Source organism: Arvicola amphibius, chromosome 3 (genome assembly GCF_903992535.2).
Source record: "Arvicola amphibius chromosome 3, mArvAmp1.2, whole genome shotgun sequence".
NCBI lineage: Eukaryota > Metazoa > Chordata > Mammalia > Rodentia > Cricetidae > Arvicola > Arvicola amphibius.
This window is the reverse complement of record NC_052049.1, coordinates 107,420,952-107,439,733: the sequence shown is the minus strand read 5'-3', so window position 1 is coordinate 107,439,733 and position 18,782 is coordinate 107,420,952. Positions and strand designations below refer to the sequence as shown.

Genomic DNA, 18,782 nt, shown 5'->3' with positions numbered 1-18,782 from the left:
ATTGGAAAAGAAGAAATCAAACTCTCACTATTTGTTGATGATATGATAGTTTACATAAGCAACCCAAAAATTCTACGAAGAAACTTTTACACTCATAAACACTTTCAGTAATTTTGCGGATACAAGATTAACTTAAAAAAAATCAGTAGCCCTCCTGTACACAGCTGATAAATGGGCTGAGAAATAAATCAGAGAAACATCACCCTTGATAATAATCAGCCACAAATAGCATAAAATATCTTGGAGTAACACCAACCAAAAAGTGGAAGACCTATATGACAAGAACTTTAAATCTTTGAAGAAAAAAATTGAAGAAGACATCAGGAAATGTAAAAATCTCTGTCTTGGGTAGGTAGAATTAGCATAGTAAAAACTGCAATCTTACCAAAAGCAATCTAGGGATTCAATGCAATGCCCATCAAAATCCCAGCAAGATTCTTCACAGACCTCAAAAGAATGGTACTGAACTTCTAATGGAAAAGCAAAAAATCCAGGATAGCAAAAACAATCCTGTACAATAAAGGAACTTATGGATGCACCACAATCCCTGACTTTAAACTCTACTACAGAGTTACAGTATTGAAAACAGCCAGGAATTGGCATAAAAACAAGCAGGAGGACCAATGGAACCGAATCGAAGACTGAGATATTAATCCACACACCTACAAAAATCTGATTTTCGACGAATAAGCAAAAATATCAAATGGAAAAAAGAAAGCATATTTAACAAATGGTGCTGGCATAACTAGATATCAACATGTAGAGGAATAAAAATAGACCCATATCTATCACCATGCATAAAACTCAAATCCAAATGGATCAAAGACCTCAAAATAAAGCCAGCTACATTGAACCTCATAGAAGAGAAAGTGAGAAGTACACTTGATGCATTGGCACAGGAGACCACATCCTAAATATAACCCCAGTATATAACCCCAGCAAGACATTGAGAGAAACAGTTAATAAATGGGACTTCCTGAAACTGAAAACTTTCTGTAAATCAAAGAACACAGTCGACAAGACAAAATGGCAGCCTACAGAATGGGAGTTTTACTTTTTAACGTGACAGGATACTCCCTGCCTTGCAAGTAGGCAATAATGTAGGGCATGGCACCCTCTGTTCAGGTCCTCAAGGAGCAGAGCAAGGTTAATCTGGATGTTAACATTCTTCTCTTCTTTATTTATTTCTTATTTATCAAGAAAGATGAAGTGTTAGGTGTGGCAGATTAAAGAAATGAGGGCATTGAGTTCTCTAGACTACTTCCTGCTGATATGGGGTGTTGACCATCTTTGGGATACCTTGGAAAGCTGGAATGCTGGCTGTGTCCTAGGTATTTAGCTATTTTACTTCACTCTCCAGGTTCTGTGGAACCTTGTCTGGTGCCTCCTGTACCTGGCAAGATGTTGGTGAAAGAGAGGACAAGATTAATTTTAGGAAACATTTTCTTCTTTTGTCCTGCTCAATGAGGGAGTGGGTATCAAGACCAGAGAAAGGAGGTGGAGATTTTGGATGTTGGTTGACAGTACTTATCTGGAGTGTGTCTGATCTATTTGAAGTGAATCCAAGTCTATTTCCTAAAACTAACAAGAGTTCTTTGAGTTTGTGAAAGTGCCAGGAGTCAAGTTTTGTAGTCACTACTGCCACAATTCTAGCAGCAGTGGGTTCATAATTCCAGGATAGGGACATGAGGATTAGAAAAGTTAGGTAGGAAGAAGAGAGATAAGAAAGAAACACGGATACTCAGGTAGTAACAGGAGAGCAATTCAGTGAATTCTGACTTCAGTGTTCACCTGCCTTTATTTTTCTATATACTTTTATACCCCAATACAAAAGGGTGGAAGAAGGCCAAAGACTGTTGTAACTAATACAAAGGCCAACCAGAACAGTTACTTGCCTCAATATTTGAGGCATCAAGCAACTATATCCTGAATTAAGCATTCTGTTGTTTAGGCAGTGAAAACACCCTAGACCAAGTATCCTAAAGGCATCCACTTCCTAGGACAAACCTCCTATTTCAACAGAAAGAGCAGAAGTATGATTGGCTTCTCTAACCTTTGGTCAGGGTGGAGCAGATGTACCTATGTAGTCCATCTTTATGTCCAAAACACCAAGTAACTACACCTTAGGTTAGAGTGTGTAGCCACACTTTGAGCAAGCAAAATAAACTCACTCTCTGACTTTCAGAAAAAGTAGAATTGGCTCACACATTTCACACAAGAAAGCATAAGTTTTACACACATTAGAAATGGCAATATACCCATGCCAGAAAACTGACAGTGTTTTTGCATAATGTAAAGTCTCTTTGAGGTCTTTAGAAAACAAAACAAAAAAATAGAATTTGAAATCTTGAACTTGTGGCTATGACGAGAGTGGTATAGAATGGTGTTTAGTACTCTGTCAGAATTGGATTAATAGTTTATTAGAACTCTATTGATTAACGTTAAGACTATGGACCCTTGGAGTCCTAATATAACAGTAGTATAATGAGTTAAAGAAATCTGGAATATGTTTTATTTTTCGAAGCGTCTCAAATCACTTGCCTTTGTCATCAATCAAGCTTTTGATTCTCAAACCTTTATAACTTGCCTTTACACACCTTAAGTGAGATTTTTTAAATTAAATCCTTTTCATTTTAATTGTTTGGATAGAAATGTGCTATACATGTTCCCCATTCTCCTTCCACCATCCCTTCTTCCCTTCAACCCTCCCACTGCCCTTATACTCCCAATTTCCTCAGGAGATGACTAATTTTTAGTTTATTAAAAATTTCTGCCTCCTTCCCATCTCCCATTTGCCTCCCCCTCCTCCCTCCACTCCCCCTCCCTCTGCTGTCTGAAGAGCAGTAAGGGTTCCCTGCCCTGTGGGAAGTCCAAGTTCCTCCCCCATCCGTCCAGGTCTAAGAAGGTGAGCATCCAAACAGGCTAGCCCCTCCCCCCCAAAGCCAGTATGTGTGGTAGGATCCAAATCCAGTGCCATTGTCCTTGGCTTCTCAGCAGCCCTCATTGTCCGCCATGTTCAAGGAGTCCGGTTTTATTCCGTGCTTTTTCAGTCCCAGTCCAGCTGGTCTTGGTGAGCTCTGATTAGATCAGCCCCACCATCTCGGTGGGTGGGAGCACCCCTCGTATTCCTGACTTCCTTGCTCATGTTCTCCCTCCTTCTGCTCCTCATTTGGACCTTGTGAGCTCAGTCCGGTGCACCAATGTGTGGCTCTGTCTCTATCTCCATCCATTGCCAGATGAAGGTTCTATGGTGATATGCAAGATATTCATCAGAATAACTATAGGATCTGGCCTTTTCCGGCTCTCTCTCCTCAGCTGCCCAAGGAACTAGCTGGGGGAGATGACTTTCTTGTATGCTGAAACATTTTTTTCCTTAGACCTTTATAACTTGCATTTGCATACATCACAACATATTCTTAAACCCTAAAACCATCTTAGATCTTCACATCTTAAGCTTTGCATATTAAAATACCTTTATTTAAACAAGGGAATGGTAAAAAGTTATACTGAAATGTGTTTTGTGAGTTTATCTCTTTTCTGAGACTGGTTATAGGTAAGTCGTGTCTAGACTTAGTGTAAGTTCTAAGAGAATGATTAGGTTCTATGAGAATAAGTGACCTGAATTTTACACAGAAATCTGACAAGAGGGTTGAAGCCTTTGTTCCTGCTGTCAAGATGGCAAAACTATTAGCTGTCAAACAGCATCAGAGTTCTCGAGAATGATACACTTTATCTTAGTTAATGATTAAAAATAACAGGTAATTATTTGACTTCCTGCCCTCCATGGTTGCAAGTCTTCCAGCAACATCTGTCCTCTGGCTTGTAGAGGTAGGCTGCAAGACCCCCAAAGATCCCAAAGGCTTCTGTAGAATAAGGACTTGTGGGAGGACCAGCCTTCCTTTAGCTTTAGGTCATCTGAGGCAGTTGATTCCAGTGTTCCCTCATCGATGACCTGAAGAGGGTCTTAACAGCAGTTGAAGGGAAAAGCAGAGTAGGTCAGTGGGTAGTGCTGCCATTTATGAAGCAAGTCTGAGTGGAGGTTCTTCTGTTCCCTTCCATCTTCTTTGGAGGAAATGGGAATGTTGCGAGGAGCTGACCTCTCTACTACAAAAAATGCTTTCTTTAATTAAACATTTTAAATATCTTATTCTCCAGGTCTCTGAGCATTTGAGGACTGTTCATTGGAAAGATATGAGTTATAACTATGATGACATTAGTGCAGGATCTTCCTGGAGAGCCGTATTCAATCTAAGAGGTTATGCAAGAATGTTTTACTCAAGCCCTCCAGCTTGACTGTAACTGATCTAACTTAGCAAGTCAGATTTATGCTTGTAAAGAACAAAGAAGTAAAAAAAAATTCTTTTACAATAGAAGCTTAACACTAAAAACTGCCAATACTGCCAATAGTGAAGAGTAGCTTACAGGAAGGACTAGGTAGTATAAATCTCTAGGTTAGCTTTGATTAATCAGTAAAGGATCTTTATATACTTGATTCTTATCATTATGTAGAATATATATTTTGTGTTTTTATTGATTTTATAGAGCTCTACATTTTTCTCTACGCCCCTCCTTGCCTCTCCCCTCCCTTTCAGCCCTACTCCAAGGTCCCCATGCTCCCAATTTATGCAGGAGATCTTGTCTTTTCTACTTCCCATGTAAATCAGATCTATGTATGTCTCTCTTAGGGTCCTCATTATTGTCTATGTTCTCTGGGATTGTGATTTGTGGGCAGGTTTTCTTTGCTTTAAGCTTAAAAACCACTTATGAGTGAGTACATGTCTGCCTTTTGGCTAAGATCAAATGTAGGCTATATTTTAAAGCAGAATTAGATCACATATACAGTATGATTTAACAGATGTAACCATATTTTTGTCATCATTTAAAAGTACATGCCAATTGAAAAATATTTGAAACTTGCATTTCTTTGCCTAAAAGATAGAATAGGCAGAGCTTATTAGGACTGTCTAAAACATTTTAGGAACAAAATCATATGGACATATGTGCACAGTTGGCTTTAAGCTGCATACACATACACACATGCACACACAGAGTTAAAGCTAGCTTATATTCACACACATAAGGTTAAGTCAAAAGTCACATGCATATACACATATATATATTAAACAGGAGTTCAGTAAAATAAGAAGGAAAGGAAAACCAGCATGTTCTGAATGAGATAAATGTCCTTCTCCACCTATAATGCCCACGTTGCAGACCAGCTGCTGCTGTTATTGAATGAAAGGCCAAGGAGATTTGTTACAGCTGGAAGAGAGCTGTTACAGTCAGGTAGGGTCCCTGCTTGAAATGAATGCCTTACTGGGCTGTGCAAAATAATAAATCACACAAATAAGCCACATGAAACAGAGTCAGTAAAGAGGAATTTTAAAAAACATATATAATGACCTAAAGGTTGTTGGTGACAGGTGATAGCATAAATACTCTGGCTGTGTGGGCAGGCTGTTCCTGGCACCACATGACTAGTGGGGAAGCACATGAGTCTACAGCTCCTCCCTTCCCCAGTTGGCACCAGGGGCTGAGTGGCACAGGGGAAACTGGTCATGTGGCCACCCTTAGTAAAGACGGGCATTAAGATACCTGACCTGGAAACCCTCCTATCCCCCACGACCTCAGAGGAACCCTAAAACACAGGCTGCAATTGCACAGAATGGATCAAAAGAGTGGACCAAGAGAGCAAACCAAGAGAGTAGACCAAGTGATCAGGCCAAGAAAGACCTCAGTGACTCCCTGAGACAAAGATAGCAACAATAAGAGCAGATCAAGAGCAATTTCCAAAGACAAAAACAGCAACTGCAAGGATTGGACCAAGAGGCAAAGACACTGCCCGCACCAATTAGTAGAAAAGATGGGTAGATGCCAATGCAAGAATTCATTCAACAACCTAAAAGGCAAAATAGTAACACCAGAACCCAGTGGTCAAACAACAGGAAGACTTGATCATCCTAACCCAGAAGTAGCAGGAAAAAAAAAGATTTTACATGTAACTTTATGAGGATAATAGAGACCTTTAAAGAGGAAATGAAAAATTTCCTTAAAGAAATGGAGGAAAAGACAAACAATAATTGGAATAAATCAATTAATCTCTTAACGAAACTAAAAAAATCGAGAAAAAACAATCAAACAGGTGAAACAAACAGTTCAAGACTTGAAAACTGAAATAGAGGCAAAAAAGAAAAGAACAAACCAAGAGAATTATGGATATGGAGAATCTGGGTAAATGAAGGGAACTAAAGATGCAAGCATAACCAACAAGAATAGAAGAGATGGAAGAAAGAATCTCAGGTGTTGAAGATAGTATAGAGGAAATAGATTCATCAGTCAAAAAAATCCTTTAAACCCAACAAATGCTTAACACAAAACATCCAGGAAATCTGGAACATCATGAAAATACCAAGCCTAAGAGTAATAGAGATAAAAAGAAGAAGAACTGCAGCTCAAAGGCACAGAAAATATATTTAACAAAATCATAGAAGAAAACTTTCCCATACTAAAGAGGGATATACTTATGAAGGTACAAGAAGTTTACACATGAAGAATAAGAAAAGAATATTAAGAGCTGAAAAAGAAAAAGGCTAAGTAACATATAATGGTAGACCTATTAGTATTACACCCAATTCCTCAATGGAAAGCCTGAAAGCCAAAAGGTCATGGGCAGATATGCTGCAAATATTATGAGATCACAGATGCAAGCTCAGACTACTATACCCAGCAAAGCTTTCAATCACCATCTATGGAGAAAATAAGATGTTCCATGAAAAAAAAAAAACAAATTTAAACAATACATATCCACAAATCCAGTCCTACATAAAGTACTAGAAAGAAAACTCCCACCCAAGGAAGCTAACTAAAGCCACAAAAACACAAATAACAGATAACCTCATACCAAAGAAAGGAAACACAAAAACACTACCACTGAAAAATAACAGGAATTAACAATCACTGGTCATTAATACCTTTTAATATCAATGAACCCAAATATCCTGTAAAAAGACACAGACTAGCCGGGCGGTGGTGGCGCACGTCTTTAATTCCAGCAGGCAGGAGGCAGAGGCAGGCGGATCTCTGTGAGTTCAAGGCCAGCCTGGTCTACAAGAGCTAGTTCCAGGACAGGCTCTAAAATAGCTACAGAGAAACCCTGTCTCGAAAAACCAAAAAAAAAAAAAAAAAAAGACACAGACTAAGAGAATGGATAAGAGAGCAGGATCCATTTTTCTGCTGTGTACTAGAAACATACCTCAACCTCAAAGACAGATATTACCTCAGAGTAAAGGGTTGGGAAAAGATATTCTAATCAAACGGACCTAAGAAACAAGTGGGTGTAGCAATCCTAATACCTGACAAAATAGACTTCAACTAAAATCATTCAGAAGAGGTGGATAGGTAAACTTTATACCTATCACAGGAACAATCCATCAAGATGAAGTCAATCCTGAACAGCTATGTCCCAAATACAAGAGTATCCACATATGTAAAAGAAACATTACTAAAGCTTAAACCATACATCAAACCCTACACTAATAGTAGGAGACTTTAATACCTCACTCTCTCCAATAGACAGGTCAACCAGACAGAAACTTAATAAAGAAATAAGAGATATACCAGAAGTCATGACTCAAATGGACTAACAAACATCTACAGAACATTTCACCCAAACACACACAAAAAACCCCCTTCATCTCAGCACCTCATGGAACCTTCTCTGAAATTGACCACATCCTTTGCAACAAAGAAAACCTCAACAGACACAAAAAATTGGAAGAACCCCCTATATCTTATCAGATAAGCATGGATTAAAGTTAGAATTTAAAAACAACACTAATTGAAGAAAGAATAGAAACTCGTGGAAATTGAACAGTGCTCAATTGAATCACCTTTGAATCAAGGAAAAATAAAGAATGAAATTAACGACTTCCTAGAATTCAACAAAAATGAAGGCACAATGTACCCAGACCTATGGAACACTATGAAAGCAGTGCTAAGAGGAAAGTTCATAGCACTAAATGCCTACATAAAGAAAGTGGAGAAACCTTACACTACTGACTTAAGAGAACACATGAAAGATCTAGAACAAAAAAAAGCAGACTCACTCAGGAGGAGTACATGACAGAAAATAATTAAATTGCAGGCTGAAATCAATAAAAATAGAAACAAAGAACAATACAAAGAATCAATGAATCAAAGAGCTGGTTCTTTGAAAAAATCAACAAGATAGATAAACCCTTATCTAAAATAATCAAAAGGCAGAGACAGAACATTCAAATTAACAAAATCAGAAATGAAAAGGGGGACATAACAACAGACACCAAGGAAATATGGAGAATCATTAGGTCATACTACAAAACTTGTACTCCACAAAATTAGAAAATATAAAAGAAATGGACAATTTTCCTGATAGGTAGAGTGTACCAAAATTAAATCAAGACCAGGTGAACAATTTGAATAGACCTATAACATTCAAAGAAATGAAAGCAGTCATCAAAAGCTTCCCAACCAAAAACAGTCCAGGGTCGGATGGTTTCAGTGTAGAATTCTACCAGAACTTCAAAGAATACCTATGCTCCTCAAAATGTTCCACATAATAGAAACAGAAGGAACAATGCCAAACTCTTTTTATGAAGCTACAGTTACCCTGATACTGAAACTACACAAAAAAACACAACTAGCAAAGAGAATTACAGACCAATATTCTTCAGCACTGATGCAAAAATACTCAGTAAGTTACTGGCAAAATGAATCCAAAAGCACATCCAAAAAATTATCCACCATGATCAAGTCGACTTCATCCTAGAGATACATTGATGATTCAACAGACAAAAATCTATCAATGTAATCCACCATATAAATATAAATATAAATCATTAGATGCTGAAAAAGCATTCAACAAAATCCAAGACCCTTTCATGATAAAGGTCGTGGACTGGTCAGGGATTCAAGGTACATATCTAAACATAATGAAAGCAATGTACAGAAAGCCAACAATCATCCTCATATTAAAATCAGAGAAACTCAAAGCAATTCCATTTGACAAAATATTGGTTTTAATTCAGATGGTATCTCTAAATAAATCTTTATCATCAATATAAATTTTTGATGAAAAAATAGGACTAAGCAGCTGGAAAATGATATTTGCTGCCTTTTAAAGGTTTGCTCCCTGAGAGCTGGAAATCCATGGAGACTGTGCTATCATGTTATTTGGACTTGGCATATATAAGTCCAGGGTACATAGTCAGAGTGTTAGAGGCAGAACTGCTTGAATGACTGTGAAAGGTGAGCCCCCTGGTAACTCCAGAGCTGACTTAGAACTTTGGGATGTTAACCTATCATGAGCTCAACTTCAAAAATAGGCCCTGGTCTCTCAGTACTAATGACTGCAGAATGCTTAGCACATCTGCATTACTGATTTTTCCAAGTGGGAAGTTAAACTTGGTGCTGAGACTGCTGGAGAGAAGGAAGATGAGTCAAAGTTTACAGGAGTCACAATGAAAAGTAGGAATATACTACTTACTAGATTCATTTATTGAATTATTCATGGAGTAAATTTTAAAGCTTATAGGATGTACCAATTACTTTCAGTCCTGAAGGTACATAGTTTAGCCAGACACCTGCATCTACTGTGGTTCACAGTACAATAATGTGCTGCTTAGAATAGAATTTTCTAATATTTAGTAGGATGGTCCAGTAAGTGATGATTAATTGAAAATTGTTGTATGATTCCTTCTGTTTTAAATGAGATTTAGAAAGAAGTCACTCTTTACCAGAAAATTGGGTCGACAAACTGGAATAGTCCATCTGCAATCCTAACTAAACAGATTTTATACGTAGGAATAAGTTTCCAGTTTTTTTACTTCAATTAATATTTGTGTACTTAAATAACTTAGATGCCATGCACTAAATGAAACTCTTTCCTTTAGTTTCCTTTAGGATATATTAAGTCCAAAGGAATCACCCCATTAATTAGGAAAAAGTATTTTTCAGATGATTTTTATTCTGTCAACATCCCTCTTTAAAAGGGGGTATTTACCATTAATTTTACCACACAGAGGCTATGCATTCATGTACAGTGCTTCCAACTTCTAGAACACACAGAAAATGGCACTATCAGTAGAGAATAATGGGATGAGTAGAAGAGGGCTGCTGTTTCTGATGGTAACCAACAGGATTAAAGGACACCATCATAAAGAAAAAAAAAACTCAGTAGCTCAGCATGTCCTGAATCTTTCCTGATGTTCTGATTGCATGCCTTTGAAAAGGAATGTGTATTGCACATCTTATTTGAATTATTGTAACAGTCTAGCCACTGCTTATTTACAAATGATGTCTCAGATGTCAATTTCCTTATGCATTATCTAGGGATGTGTGGACTTTCCTGATCTAGTAAGGATTTATGCCATGATGTTTTCATATGGGTTTCATCAAATAATTTATCTCAGACATGAAGAAATGTTTTCAACCATAATTTATAAATTCTTACCTTAATCATCAAATTTTAAAGAATTTTCTTCGTCTGTGAATACATTTAAATGGTACTTTTTGTCTTTTTAGTAACTTAGAAGGCATCCTTGCCACAATAAGTAATCCTTACCCTGGGAAATGAGTGATATTTGGCTCAAGTTTAACTCCAAAGAGAAAAAACTTTTATAGTGTTAGACCATATTAAACCCCCTTAATCTGTGATTCCTACTAAGCTGACTTTATTTCAAGCAATTAAGTTCAATAATAAGATTAGACCTTCACTCTTACATTACGGAATTTATAGGCCCACTAAACCATCTTTGGTTAGATTACTAATTGGGAACTAGTATGATTAAATAGAACATGTTTTGCGTTTTATGATCATCCTGCTGATCACTGGAAACCATAAAGTGTTTTGTAAGCAAAATAAACTTTAAAGAACCTATTGAAACTATAGACATTGGAATAAATAGGTAGTAGATGTATTTATGAATTTTAAAAATATAAAAATAATTATCATATTTTTTAACTGAATAGAGGTGATGCCATTCAAAGTTTTATAAGTTAAAACTTTTCTTCACAAAGCTTTGTGAATTAACTCAAAATTTCTTATTGTATAGCAATACTGAAAATATTTGTACGTTTTTGTACTGTAAGCCTTTCAGTTTCCAATAATAAAGAATCGATTGCAAATTTTATTGCCTTTTCTTCACTGTTTTATTTTACCTTTAAATCTTATCTCATATTTGGAGCCAATTCTAAGAAATATTTGCTAATATGACAGATTTTGGTTGTGAAGTTTTTAAAGCTGTTTAGGCATTACTATATCTTTTAGTGCTGCAATGACCCAAGGTCATGAAAAGAGACAAGAATAAGGTGAGGGGAAGAAAGGTGTCAGAATCTGTCTTTGAAACATGGCACTAACCTGATTTTACTTAATCTAATAGCTCCCAAATACTCAAATATTTTGATATTTTTATTCTGTTACAATTTTATTCCTATTTTTAGGTAATTCAGATCTCTACATGCTACCCAAAGTGCCTTATATTCATGATGTTTGGCATCGGGTTAAGATATCTGTAGTCAATAAATTTTAAGAAAAAATAAAAAGTTTTGTGAATATTTTAATGGTTATATTAGCTACCAGTTTATGTACTATATAACATAAATTCGAAATACAATAATAATAGAGGAGGTAATGGCACTGGCTTATTTAATACACCTGAGTATAGAATGTGGCTAGTTAACATAATGTTAACAGCCAATATTTCTAGAAATAGAATTGAAACAAATTATACAGCTCTGGAATTCTAGAATGTGAAATCTGAGAAAAAAATCATGCTTTACTGAAAAGACAAATCACTGTTTAAAATAAATCACACACACACACACTAACACACACACACACACACACACACACACTCTGATTATTATCACTCACACATCTTATGTCCCATATCCCCCAACACACCATATTTCTAACATTTTCCCTGTGTTTTGTGACCTGTTCCTCTTAACCAGGTCAGTTTCGTGATTATAAATTTAGAACTGCCCATTGGAGGATGAGGGCCATGTTGGTAAGTACATAATTGTTTACCTCATTCTAGAATCAATGAGTAACACCCAAAGACCAGTGGGAGGGGAAGCGTCAGATCTTCCCCACCCCTCCCAATTCTGTGAGGAACTGTTAACAGGCTCAGTCTTATGTGGGCCATTGAAGCAGCCACTCTCACTGTGAAGTCATAGTTTCGCTGAATCATTACAACAAGAAAGAATTTCTCAGATCATCTCCTTTATTTTGGCTCTAATATTTTTGTCCCATTTTATGATCAGCATCATTGTATGTTTTGCCTTTTCTTTAATTTTATGTGAGGTTATAAGAAATCTTGAAGTTGAAATCTTCCAGGGCTGCCAAGTCTTTCCTCAATATTCTCTTAAGGACCTTCTATGTTATCTTTCTACTTAAACGTGTGAACTTTCATGAGACTTGTGTGGTTATCTATGCATGAGTTAAATGTCTAGATTTTAAATACATTTCAACTTTTGGCCTTTTAACTAAACTCTAATTCAGTTAGAGTTTCATTTTGTGGAAACAGTGATGAATTTTTTCACAATTCAATATGATAGAGGATAATCATTGTATGTTCTCTTAATGTTTGAGTTTCTACATTGCAGTCTTTCTTAGTTCATGAGAAATAGAGGGAAAAATATGAACTGAGCTGAGACTGCTTCTCTAATTTTAATATGTAGAAAAGCAGGTTTTTTTGTTTGATGAAGTGCCAGTATTATATAATAATGCAGAATTATATTGCAAATATTTTTGGGTGACAATATGACAGTATTACTTATTTCTTTATATGGTAAGTAACAAGAATGCATTGTACTAGCCAAGGGTTATGTTGGTAAGTGACTGGGAGTGAGCACGCGCACTTTGTCTCTATGGCCTCACTATTTAACCACTGCTGACCGACTCTGTCACTCTCAAGAACTGGGTCACAAACAGAAACCTCTTCCTAATGGAGCACCATGCATCTAGTACATAGTCCTAGGAGCACCGTGCATCTAGTACATAATCCTAGGAGCACCATGCATCTAGTACATAATCCTAGGAGCACCATGCATCTAGTATGTAATCTTAGGAGTAATGGTTGCTCCAGATGTCATTTACCCTTCACATTTGGAAATTTAAGTACCTTATGTCTCTTAGGAATTAGAAAAACAATGACAATTTTTTTTTTTTAAAAAGAGACCCATCAACCCTCTGGAGAAATTAGATTTTTGATGATTCTTTATTTAGGGAAAATTGCTTCCTCAAGCAAGTCTATCACTTTTCCTCACTGATACCCATTCTAATCCTCAGATTATGAACATTTCTTTGAAATCACAAAAGTTATCAAAGCTTGAACAGAGTGATATTTTATATAAAAGACATTCATATTTTCACATAAAAATATCCTTATTTTTAAGGATAAGTTTAAAATTAATAAAAGATAAATTTTACTTCTCTAAATGATCCATTAATGTAATTATATAGTGAGCAAAATATTTTAAGGCAGAAACAATTTTACATGCATTTTGTAAATAATAATAAAGTCACTCTGACAACTTTAACTTCACTCTATCTCTCTCTATATATTTTGTATACATGTATACATATATATATATATATATACATCTAAAAATATAAACACACAGCACCTATACATAGATACATATACAAACACATATATGTTATTTGGGACAGTATTTACTTTTGTAACCTGGCCTTTCCTAGAACTAGCTCGGCTGACCAGGCTGCCCTTGAACTTACAGAAATCTGCCTGCTACTGCCTTCCTAGTAATTGCATCACAGACTTGAGCTACCACTACCTGGCGTAAGCAATTCTTTTACTCCTTCAGGATCTGGATGAAGAACATGGCAGCAGGAAACCATTGCACAGTGACTGAGTTCTTCTTGGCTGGGCTCTCAAAGAAACCAGAACTCCAGATACCCCTCTTCCTCCTCTTCTCTGGAATCTATGTGGTCACTGTAGCAGGGAATCTGGGCATGATCACCCTGATTGTACTCAGTTCCCACCTGCGCAACCCCATGTACTATTTCCTCAGCAGTCTGTCCTTCATTGACTTCTGTCAGTCCACAGTTGTCACCCCTAAAATGCTGGTGGGCTTTTTGACAGAGAAGAATCTCATCTCCTATCCTGGGTGTATGATTCAGCTCTATTTCTTTATCATTTTTGGCATTGCAGAGTGTTACACATTAGCTGTAATGGCATATGACCGCTATGTGGCCATCTGTAGACCCCTGCTTTACACTGTAATCATGTCTTATCAGATTTATAGTTCCCTGATTTTAGGAGTGTATATTTTTAGTGTGTTCAATGCATCAATTAACACAGGCTTCATGATACGGATTTGGTTCTGCAAATTAGATGTGATCAACCACTATTTCTGTGATCTTCTTCCACTCTTGAAGCTTTCATGCTCTAATACCTATATTAATGAATTGTTGATTCTAATATTTAGTATAGTGAACATCTTTGTCCCACCTCTTACCATTATTGCTTCCTACATCTCCATCATTGCCAGCATCCTCAGGATTAAGTCCACAGAAGGCAGGTCCAAAGCCTTCAGCACCTGCAGCTCTCACATCTCTGCTGTTGTTCTCTACTTTGGTTCTGCTGCATTCACGTACTTGCAGCCATCTTCAGTGAGTTCGATGGACCAAGGGAAAGTGTCATCCGTGTTTTATACTACTGTTGTTCCCATGCTGAACCCATTGATTTACAGCCTGAGGAATAAGGATGTCAGTGTTGCCTTGAAGAAAATACTTCAAAGAAAAAATGTCATGTCTCAGAATTAATGTGAGGGATTATTTATTAGAGAAACATTTTCCACAGTTACATAGTTTCAGTTGATATTACTAATTTTATTTTAGTTGTGATAATTATTACTCATTTGCTAGGATACTTTGATAATTTTTAGTTGACAATTCAAATTCAATTTTCTATGTACATATTATCTGTCCTGTTTTACATAAAAAACATAAACCAAAGGATGTCAGGAATTTATATTCCCAAAATGACTAGAATTATGTATACATATAGATGTATATGTATATATAATTTTGATAAAAATACTTTAAAATATTTAACTTCCTTCTTAATTATAAAATCTTGACTTTTTTATTTTTTAATTTATTTTTAGAATTTTATATGTAAGTGTTATAAATGCATCATTCCCCATCTCCCTCTAATCACTCTAAATTTTCCCCACCTCTTTCCCAACTCAATGGCATCCTTTCCTTTAATTCACAAATACATCATTTTATATATATATATATATATATATATATATATACATACATACATACATACATACACATACATACATACATACAAATTTGGGGATTTAGCCACAGGAAGACTGATTCTGTTCTTAGTCATCTTTAAGTGACTATAGCTCTTTATTTAGGTGTAGAGTCTTCTGAGATTTTCACCTTCTACGTTATGGTGCCAAATGAATTCATTTTTGGCTTTAGTGCAGCAAGATATATTGTTTAGAATCATGGTGGCATGTTTCTCTCAGACATAAAAAACACAATCTCACCACATCATTACTTGGACTCTGACTCTTAGAACTTATAACATTCTTTCCTTTTCCTCCAAATGTTCCTTCAGTCTTAGTGGAGGGCTTGTGTTGTAGATGGATCCACTGTGGCTCTTCTCCCCAGCATCAGTTGTTCCTCTATCAGACCAGATTTCTGCAATGGTCTCCCTCTGTCGTAGGAAGAGTTACATTTCCTTGTGGGTGAGATGATCACTACTAAGTATGCAGTTAGAGATTTTATTAGTTTAGGATAGAGTCTCTATTAGATTTTCTTCTCTGTTCCATGACTTTATCAGCAACTCATAGTTGACTTTGTTTATAAAACCAGGCATGAAGTTCCCCCTGTTGAGTGGATCTTAATTGTATTTAAATTTTTTATTTTATTAAAAAAGAAAACAAACTATCATTTTTCATTTTACATACCAATCCGAATTCCCATTCCTTCCCTTTCTCCATTTCCTACCCCACCACCGCATCCTCATCCACTCTTAAGAGAGAATAAAGCACATTTCTTTGGGGTTGTCCGAGGCCCTCACTACTTTATCTAGGCTGGGCAAGATATCCCTCCAAAGAGAACAGTCTCCTAAAAAGCCAGTACAAGCAGTAGGAATAAATTCTGGTGCTACTACCAGTAGCCCTGCAGGCTGCCCCAGTCATACAACTGTCATTCACATTCAGAGGGTCTAGTTTGGACCTATGCTGCTTCCTTCCCAGTCTGACTGGAGTTGGTGAGCTCCCATTAACTCAGGTAAAGGGATTCACCATGGTCTTGACCTCTTTGCTCATATTCTCACTCCATTTACTTTTCAACTGGAATTTGGAAGCTCAGCCCAGTGGTCTACTGCGGGTCTCTGAGACTGTTTCCATCAGTTGCTGGATGAAGGTTCTATGGTGATATTTAAGGTATTCATCAATCTGACTACAGTGCAAGGCCAGTTTATACAACCTCTCCTCTATTGCTTAGGGTCTTAGTTAGGGTCATCCCTGTGGGTTTCTGGCAATTTCTCTAGTGCCAGGTTTCTTGCTAGACCCATAATGGTTTCCTCAAACAAAATATCTTTTTCCTTGCTCTCATATCTTTCCTTCCTCCATCTCAACTATCCCGTTCCCTCAAATTCTCCTTCCCTCTTCCGTTCTCTCCTCCACTCTCTCTTCCAACTTCCCTTCCCCCCCCCCGATGTCCATGCCCCAAATTTTGTCAGGATTTTTGATTTTGTCCAGTGATCTTGTCTATTTCTCTTTTCTAGGTGGACCTATGTATGTTTTTCTTAGGGTTCACCTGAAAACTGAAATAGTGAAGAGACTAAGAATAAAACTATAAAAATGTAGATTCTAAAAATAAGAATATAGATATAAAGAAATATGAAGTTGTAAGCATAGGAAAATGAGAGCAGACTGTCAGCAGAATTCTCAGAAGCTTATGGATTAATTATTAACAGTAGGTTACTCCACTTTACAACCCTTAGCTCTATTTCCAAGGCTGAAGCGACTCTCTGCGAGCTTAGGATTGCTCTGCAAATGGAGGATCTGCTTTTAGATAACGTCCTTGGCCACTCATGACCAGAAATTGATCTGAGCTGAGTTAACTTTTAAATGATGGGATGTATGTGACTTTTGACCCTTTGGTTTTATATTGTCCCATTTCCTTCCCTACTATGTAAAACTGGAAGTGTCAGAGGAGGTACAGAACCTTGGTAAACACTATCATGGAATGCCAGGGAAAAACAATGGACTAAATACAAACACTATTTTAGCTGAAATATTTTGTTAATGGAAATTGAAAAAAGGAGGGCAATGAGTTTTACCTTAAGATTGTAAAAATTATTTTGTGATTGCCTTATGCTTGCTATAAAAGGAGTAGTTAAAAAACCGGCCTTTGTCACAGCCTTTTAAATCTATCTCTGGCTGTGGTCTCAGCTAACTGATGAGCTTTTTGTGTCCCATAGAGATTCTTTTTTTTTTCTTCCAGGAATAAAGTTTTCTTCTAGTTCATTAGATTTTGGTGGCCTGTTCCCATCTTTGCACAATCCCTGTGGACCCAACATATTCGTGGCCCATACAGGGAGCGCAAACCTGGTTCTGAGGGAACTCACCAGTCTCCGGTTTCTGGCAAACTTTATTATTCTGTTTTTTTTTCCAATTGGTAAGTCTGGTTTATCTGGTATCTGGTGTCCGGACAGTATGGATGGCCAAGGACATCCAATGGACATGCTTCTAATCTCAGAGCAAGAGGAAAACGGGGAGGGGGCACTCTTATTTCTTCACTGACCATTGGATCATTCGGTTACCGACCCTTTTGGACTAGTATGGGATCACGTGACAGAACACACAGCTATGTCTTGTCAATTCTGTTTAATTGTCGTGATCTGTTTAATTGTCATATTGTCTGTTGTCAGTCTCTTTGTGATGATTGTTAGTAAATTAATGTCTACCCTGGGCTAAGGTTCCTATTCTCCCACTTCCAGGATTTCATTATTATAACAGTAGGCTTTGCCAGCCTTCCCAACCCTCTCTACCTTAGGCGTCCAGGCTTCAGGGGACACCTGTCTGTGTTAGTACTGCTGGTAGCTAGGGAGAGGACCACCCCTCTCAGCAGGTACTGCAGTCGCAAGCCTGAATGCCAAGGAGAAGCCAGGAGGGCAGAGGCAAGAAGAGACTACAAGGCCAGGCACCATAGATCGCTACCGTCAGCTTCTTCTCCAGGATGATAATTGGTTTTGGTCTCACAAAATGACACATACTCCAAAGCTGCACAGCAGGAAACACCACAGAGGAGCAACAGCATGATCAAACACATCAGAAAAGTACAAATGGCCTGCTGCCTCTCCCCTGCCCAAATTATTATGAAAAAAAAAAGCGAGAAAAGCTTGTCTGGTTTAAATGCACAAATATGGCCACTAAATGTGTATTTCTAAATGTATAAGTTAACCACATTCATCATGTCCTGGCTGCAGCCCTTACTGACTGCCCAAACCTCTGGATGTTCTGGTTATTGAGTCTGATACAGGAAGGATTTAACGATAACAATGCACTACCAGCTCTTATAGCAGCATTCTAAGTTCTCCGGAAGAATCGGGGCACAGGTCTCACTCTCTTAGAGCCAATACAAAGTCTAGACACAGTTCACCTTCCTATCAGACTTGAGAGAGAGAGAGAGAGAGAAACACACAAAACAGATTTTAGTATAACTTCTTATTATTCCTTTG

At 37.2% G+C, this 18,782-nt stretch overlaps 1 pseudogene; it reads left to right on the top strand.

The window, feature by feature from the left end:
• Window positions 1-13,876: 13,876 nt before the first annotated feature.
• On the top strand, window positions 13,877-14,835 carry LOC119809352 (annotated as a pseudogene).
• The last annotated feature ends 3,947 nt before the right edge of the window (window positions 14,836-18,782 follow it).